The sequence below is a fragment of the Cygnus olor genome, chromosome 16 (assembly GCF_009769625.2).
Source record: "Cygnus olor isolate bCygOlo1 chromosome 16, bCygOlo1.pri.v2, whole genome shotgun sequence".
NCBI lineage: Eukaryota > Metazoa > Chordata > Aves > Anseriformes > Anatidae > Cygnus > Cygnus olor.
The window spans coordinates 12,756,787-12,764,213 of record NC_049184.1 but is presented as its reverse complement, the minus strand read 5'-3'; the positions used below and the strand labels follow the sequence as shown (position 1 = coordinate 12,764,213).

At 45.4% G+C, this 7,427-nt stretch overlaps 1 long non-coding RNA gene across 1 annotated transcript; it reads left to right on the top strand.

The window, feature by feature from the left end:
* LOC121078924 lies at nt 1-7,190 on the top strand. The gene is made up of 3 exons (XR_005824794.1): nt 1-1,515; nt 4,133-4,310; nt 6,904-7,190. It is a non-coding gene; the product is annotated as an uncharacterized LOC121078924 (long non-coding RNA).
* The last annotated feature ends 237 nt before the right edge of the window (nt 7,191-7,427 follow it).

Sequence of the window (7,427 nt, the reverse complement as noted above, 5' to 3'; positions counted from 1 at the left end):
TGCCTTCGTGTATATCCATTAGTGCTGCTCTGTGCTTGTAGGCTCAAACTCCCAAGCAGTGTGGAGCAGAGGCTGCCTCGCTAGTGCTCCCTACAGAAAGGAAGCTGGAATAGCTTGAAAGGGTTACAGTTTATTTTCCTAAAGCAAGCAAAGGCACGAAGCTGCTGTGATACTGGAGGCTGCTGAAAGCCTAGACAGAGGAAGGACTGAGCTAAGCTGTTGCACTAGATTTGGCAGCATTTTTGTTTTTCGGTCGGATGTTAGGGAGGGCTGTCTATTCCCATCCCGTGTTTTGTTCAGTTGCTGTCACTCTTGGTGATACGCAGAAATAAAGACACCTCTCTGATGCAAGTACTGAATAGGTTAAGGATGCTTTTGTTTTTGGCTAATGCACTGATGACAGTTTGTGTTTAGGCATCCCAGGGGGAACAGCTTCCCACTATGTATGCTGAAGTAATCACCCATGAAAAAAATATAGAAAACTAATTAGGATTTTTTTCCTGCTGGGAAATACTCTATTGTTTAATATCAGGCAGGAGTTTCCCTTGGCTAAATCCTCAGTTGGAGCTGTAGGTACTAAGAATTGAGAACTATTAATAAGGTCAAAGTGGGATTTTTTTTAAAATGTTTTATGAGGAAAAGGGCACTGTATTTAACATCTATTCTCAGAGAGCTGATAACAAGCAAAGTAAACGTGGCCAGACTGAACCAAGTGAATTATTCTGCAGTGCACATACCTGTGTTTTACTCTGTCAAGAAATTCTGTTCTGTAGTTTTCTTCTACTGGACTGGGATTATGAAGAAAAAACTAAGAACGTGCTTCTTCTGCTGAGGATTTGGAAACACTTCAGTCTGGGACTGCAAGCAGCGATCATAAGATCTGTAAGCTGGTAGTAATGAGAAAAGGGAACAGAATTGGCGCTATTAGAGATGGTGGGGCTGAGCCACCGCTTGTGCCGCTGACGGCAGAGCCTTCCCCGCGAGTTGCCCTCAGGCAGCAGGAGCAGAGCTGGCAAAGCCACGGAGTTATGTAAAGGCCGTCACAGACACAAAATTAGAAGGACGGTAAGATGTGGTGATAAGGGGCATGATTTAGTGATGGGACTCAGTAGCTCAGGTTGATGGTTGGACTAGATCTGGAAGGCCTTTCCCAGCCAAGCTGATTCTATGTTCTCCTAAGAAAATGGAGGATATCCTTGTGCTGGGAGACCAGACCTGCTAGGCCTTGATTTGAGATCATTGCAGGGATGGAAATAAAAGTCATACTTTGCGGTCATTCTGTGTGCTAGGACACGCCATGCTCGTCAAAATGCAGCTGTTGTGTACTCAGGTCTCTCAACTGGCTCTAAATGAAATAATTTTTTATTGATTTCGTAAGGTAATGGACCTCTGAGAAAAGCGCCTTGATCCTGTTCCATCTATCAGCGCATACCGGAATGCCCCACACTGACGTTCTGATGCAGATTGAAGTTACTGGGACCATCGGCCTCTCTCGTGAACTGCAAAGTCTATTAGGTAAGAAAGGTTGAGAAAAATGTGTTTTATTTCACAAAACAGATTTTTCATAAAGTCATTAGTGAAACTCTATATGGGTTGATAGTTGGATATTCTTTGAGCTGAGAAATGTGATAGTTTATGCCCTAGGCAAAGTATTTCAAATGTCTGAGGCTGAATGAAAATAGAACTTAAAAATAAATTGGGTAGTGCACTGGGAGGGTGACAGGAGATCATTACTTGCAGCTTGTCCCTGTTTCACTCAGTTCTTTCCACTGTGAGGGCTAGAAATGCTGGGGATTTGAATCTCACTCTGACTAGTTTGGCTAAAAGAAGGTGATTTCTGTGCCTGATTTCTGTTCTGGACAATGGAGACATGCTTGCAGCAAACTCTCTCTGCATTCCTAGGAAAATTGGGTCATTTGAGCTGGGTCACTCAGCCAAGCAGGGGAGCCAGATCTGTGACTGTACAGGCCACTGGCTGGCTCTTCTGAGGAAATAATGACCTTAAAAAGTTGACACTGCAGTTAAGTTCAATGTCTGCTGATAGGTCACTTTTGCTCCTGTCTTGTGTCTGCTTTCAAGCTCTTGAAGGCATCATCCCAGCATTCAGTACAGTTGCTGGTGATCTCAAACTTGGAAAAGTTTCCAGGCAGGCTGACCAAAATCTGAGGATCTAAGACTGCCTGTACCCAAAAATAAGTAAATAAAAGGAAGCTAGTCCCAGATGGTGCTGATTAAAATGTGAACTTAAAAAAAAAAAAAAAAAAGGCAGATTAAGGAAGCAGCTTTCAAGCTGCAAAGTATATTACCTGAGAGGAAGCTTGATCATTGTAGCACAGAGCTCATATTTCTGCAAACCCAGCACATCTTGACACAGCACTGCCTTTGGAGAGCCTGCATCCTGCTACAGAAGATAATGGTGCCAATTGGGTCTTTTAATCAAAGACGGCATTGATGTCTCACTGGTCGCCTTCTCGCCTAGTGAAACAAGTGTGACCACATTAGGCACAAATCCCTTCAGGGTAAAAGGGGGTCAATTTTTAAGATTTTCCTTACCTTTTCCCAAATGCTGCACATGTCTAGGGAAGAAGAGTCTTTGCAGGTGTGGGACAGGTGGCAGCATACCTTCCTGCCAGCAGCACTGTGGCCAGCATTCACTTCTCATCTTGGCTGGTGATGTGGGTATGGCCTATTCTGTTATTCAACCCTTTTTGGTTTCATTGCCTTAAAAAATAATAATAATAATAATAATATGCAGCTGGTTTCTGCTGAGCAAAGAGCTGTTCCTGGTGCCCTTCCCTTGAAGTGTGCATCTCAGGCATTCAAAAAAACTAGCACACTGGCAGCAAGGCTCAGGAGACCTGGTTTCTACGTCTGACAGTGATGTTTGTTTTGAGCAAGACCTCTCAGCTACTACATCCTATACTAGAGTTTAACCAACTCTAAAATGAACGTGGTGAAAAAAGTAGAAAACTTCAAATTGATTTGAGGGGTGATCAGAAAATGCAAGGTGAAGTGGCAGCATTATTTAAATAAACTGTTACATAAGGCATATATACTTTAGAGAAGATCTGCAGTAAACTCAGCAGAGTTGAACCAGTCAGGTGTCCTAATTTACTATTTTAAACACTTGCTGATTTTATCCTCTATGCAGCAGGGAAATTTAACACCACCTGTGAATTTTCTGGACATGCAAATAAAATCCATTTTTTTTCTCCTCTCGAATCCCAAATCATTTATGAGGGTGGGACTATTTGAGGTTTTTTCTTCCTTTAGGGCATGGGTAAGGAGGGGGAGAGTCATATCAGTTGACTGCTGGAAAGGGTGACTGTGATTTACAATGCTCCGCAGCTTGAGATAATACCTTTGGTATTTTGGGATTCTAAAATGCAAAAAGTAAGGCTCATGGGGAGTCTGTTCTCAGTCACCCATTTCTCATATCAGTAGCTGGAGCCTACGAGTCATGGATGGCACAAAGGGCTGATCCTTGTACAATCCATTGCTACTCTAAGGTGCACAATTGCTTTGCTACTACTTCTCTGGCCCAGTGTAAAGTCTTCTTGGACCTCTGAGGTAAATGGAGCCTTTAGTATAAATTCACAGGATACCATTAGACTTAAATTCCCTTCTTCATGAATTTGCACAATGACAAAGCTACACCAGAAACTTTCCAGAGGTGCTCTGAGCTGGGAACAAACCAAGAGAAATTCCAGCAAAGGGGGCGGTAACTGATTCTAGCTCCAGATAGCAGTTGTTATCAGAGAAGCTCATAAATCCACCCAATTTAAACAGAGTGTCAGGCAGCATCCCGTTCTGCATTGAATGTCCCCTCAAGGGATGTACAGCTGCTTGTTCTGATCAACAATTTCCACTCTATCTTTCAGGTTCCCAAAAGACACTATTTCCTGGAAAATGTTTGTGGGGGTGCTCGTTTTGAATGTCTGTGTGGCCTTAGGGAGAAGGAGCAGAACATGTTATTATATGAATAAACAACCCCAAACTACTGTTTCGCTGTCACTCGGATGGCTGGGAAATGCGCTAATGAGTAAAACAACATATATTGGCAAAAACAACTTGCCAGAATTATGGAGGTTGTTTAAATGTTGACTTTGGGATCTGATTTTCTAATCCAAAGTGTCTGTTGGAATCTAAAAAGTCTGCATTAAGAAACAGTGCCAGCATCTCTCCTGGGACTTGTAATTAGGCACTTCGTAGATCCATGGTCCTTGAAGCAGCAACACACCAATACCATCACTGTCACCCTTTTGGTGTCATCACTGCAGTTCCAGAGTTACTCTCCTTTGCAGATGAAGGTAATTTGAGAAGGACATGAGGCCACACCATAGCAGTCTGTGCATCTTAACTCCAGCTTTGTCTCAAGCATTTGTTTTTGGTTACAGTGGCTGAATAAAAATGAGGTAGAACTTTGGGAGAAAATTTAGGTTTTCTGCTTGGGGGGGAAAAAAAAACAGCTTTGTGTTGGAAAACTATAGATCTGCTGTTAAAGAAGGATCTAGATGTGAGAAGTTGGCCATCTCTGGCCAGTGGTTGGTCCCAGGTACAGTGTTAGGCTGACTCTCATGCTCTGAGTAATTTTGCAGCACGTGCTTCCTGCTGCATGATAAAATAATAATAATTTTTTAAAAATAATAATAATTTGTGTTGTGGTCAGCCCATCCTTTTTAGGGCACGATCATGTTTTTACTGTTGTAAAATGTCATTGAGGATGGCAATGTTCTGCGCTGTAGTGAAAGGTGAAGGCAGGGCAGGCAGCAAGCTCTTATTACTGTCCTGAAATGAGCTGCCTGCATAAATGCCAAACCTGTGATCTTGCTTTCAAACCATCCCAGCACAGCGTCACACAGTATGAAAGAGACCGTGCAGCGATGTGCACTGCTTCCTGTACGGTTTTGAAATGCATTGCGCTAGGTGAATGAGAGGTTTTACAGCTGCACACAACCCTCTCTCGTGGCCAAAAGCTGGGAATAAGTGGAGCACAACAGAAGACGAGAGACGTGAGATGTGAAGGGAGACACAGTGGCTCAGTAGAGAGATAAAAGAACAGGGAAGCCATAAAACTGGAGCTGATGCCGCCAGAACCACTGAGCACCTGGCGAGGGCCTGTTGATTCCGCAGGTCTGCCCTGCCCTGCCCTGCCCTGCTTGGCAGGAGGCATAAAGCCAGATAAATGTAGCAGCAATGGGCACATTTGGACAGGAGGGGGTGAACAAGGAGGGATCGGCTGCCAAGCTTGAGAGGTGCTCAGTGGTCATGACCCAAGGAAAATTTCAAAGAAAGACGCGGTGAAATCTCGGGGAGGCACTGCTGCCTACTGGAAGAGATTGGGAAGGGAGGGAAGGTTTTTTGTGTGTTTATTCGCTACTTGGGGCCCAGACCTTCAGATCACTGTGCAGGCAGTGCTCTGCCATGTGTTCTCTGTAAATGCGTGAGCAATCACAGCTGAGTGTGTGCTTTCCAACCAGCAGCACTGCATTCATCTGCGCTGTCTGGTAGTGGTTAATCTTAAAAGAAGCAGTACTTCCCTGTCTGCTCATTAGAAATGACCTGAGCAGCAACAGCATAATCCCTTGCACTAAACACATGGCTGGAATCCTTTTGATTTTGAAGTCCAAGACCCAGGACGGCTTCCTATGCGTACTTTCCTGAAAGCCTGGGTGCCCTGATGGCAGAACTGACCGTCCGATTCCCATTGTAATGAAATTTCAGAAGCAATTTTGTTTGTTCTGGTTAGCTTTAATTGAACAGCTGGGTTAATAACGGGGAAATTCCCGAGGTTGGCATCAGAGATGGGAAGGAAAGGAGTCATTCTGGAGTCCTTCCTTAATCCCAGCTCCTTTGTTAGAAATGTGGGTGTTATTTAATTGACTGTTAAATCCTAATCACATGAGCACCTTCCCTGAGTGCAATCTCCTGTAATAAATTGCCCGGTACTCATGGCAGAAGCGCACTCTGTTCTCCAGCCTGTGCTAGCCTGAAAGTGCCCTCTGATTACAGCTGATTTCTGGAGAGGGAACAAGGGAGGATTAGAAGTTGTTTTGAGTACAAATTGATTTTAAAAGACATTTGACTCCAAAATAGGATGAAGATACCACCCCTTGGTCTGCTTGAGGTCTTTGTAGATGTAGCTATTTTTTCCATGCCCTTTAGCAAATGCTGCAGGGTCCAGGTCTTATCGGAGAAAGAAAAGGTGGTGCTGTCAGCTCTCAGCAGGGAGCAACCAGGCAATTGCACAGGGGCTCATCTCACAGGGAGAAGGGAGAGAAGGAAATGGACTAGGTTAAGTAGGAGCTTGGTAGCTGTTGTAAGGCATCTGCACACAGTCATATCTCTGAGATCAGCAGAGAGAATTCGAAGGTGAAAATGGTTACTAGACTTGAAGGAGAAACTGAGCAGATAGGAGGATGGGAAGGAAGACCTGTAAGTCTTCAGGTACACCCTTGTCCTACAAGGCTCTGATGTTTTTCCAGTTGCTTCTGGTTATCCTGCCCCCCCCCGAGATTTTGCCTTAGGGACTTTGAGAGCAACCACAGCTGGAAAGATAGGCCAGAGTCAGAGCAAGGCATCCCCAAGGAGCATGGGTGCTTGTACGGGGTGAGTGCAGGGGGCAGTAAGTGATTTCTGAGGTGCTCATCCCTCCACTGGCTCTGTATTCACAAAGCCATGGGAACAAGGAAGGCAGCAGTGCCCATGTTCTGTGCACCAGAAGGATCTCTGATCTTAGACCTCCACGTCTGGAAGAGGGCCAGAATTTGCTGGTTTTCAGATGCAGATTTCCATCCAGCTGTGCAGTCACCTATGTTTATAGCCAGCTTAGCGGGCAGGTTTGGCTTTGCCTAGACAATCTCCAATTAGAAATTCCTGACCCGGTGTTTTCTTAACCGTCAGGGCACCATCCAAACAGCAAAGGACTCCAGGAAGGTGGTGGTGTGTGGCAGCGGCCTAGAAGTTCATTGACAGCAAAGCCAGGAAACCAACATCCTGCAGCAGGAGAGGAGCAGCCAGGTGGAAAAAAGCTTACAGCATGGATGAGTGCAGGTAAAATAAAAAGTCTGGCCCAGACTGGTTACACGTGTGTGCCAGGTGCAGGCAACTGCAGCTGGCTGAAGCGTGGCCTGGTCTAACTGTCCCTGGCGCCAGGCAGCTGCTGGGGTACGGGGCTTCCCCAGGCTTGTGCTGAGACCAATTTCTTATTTTAAATTCTAATTTTAAAGCTATGGCAGCAAGAGAAATGGCAACATGCATTGCGGTGGGCTCAGGAAGCCCGTGGCGTGTCACTGGACTGCCGTGCACCCCGTGTCACGCTGCCTGTGACCAGCCCGTCAGCTGCTGTGACGCGTCCCCATGTCCCACCACACTCACAGTGGCTCCTTTGGCACGGTCCTCCTGATAACAGCACATTTCCTGGGCCC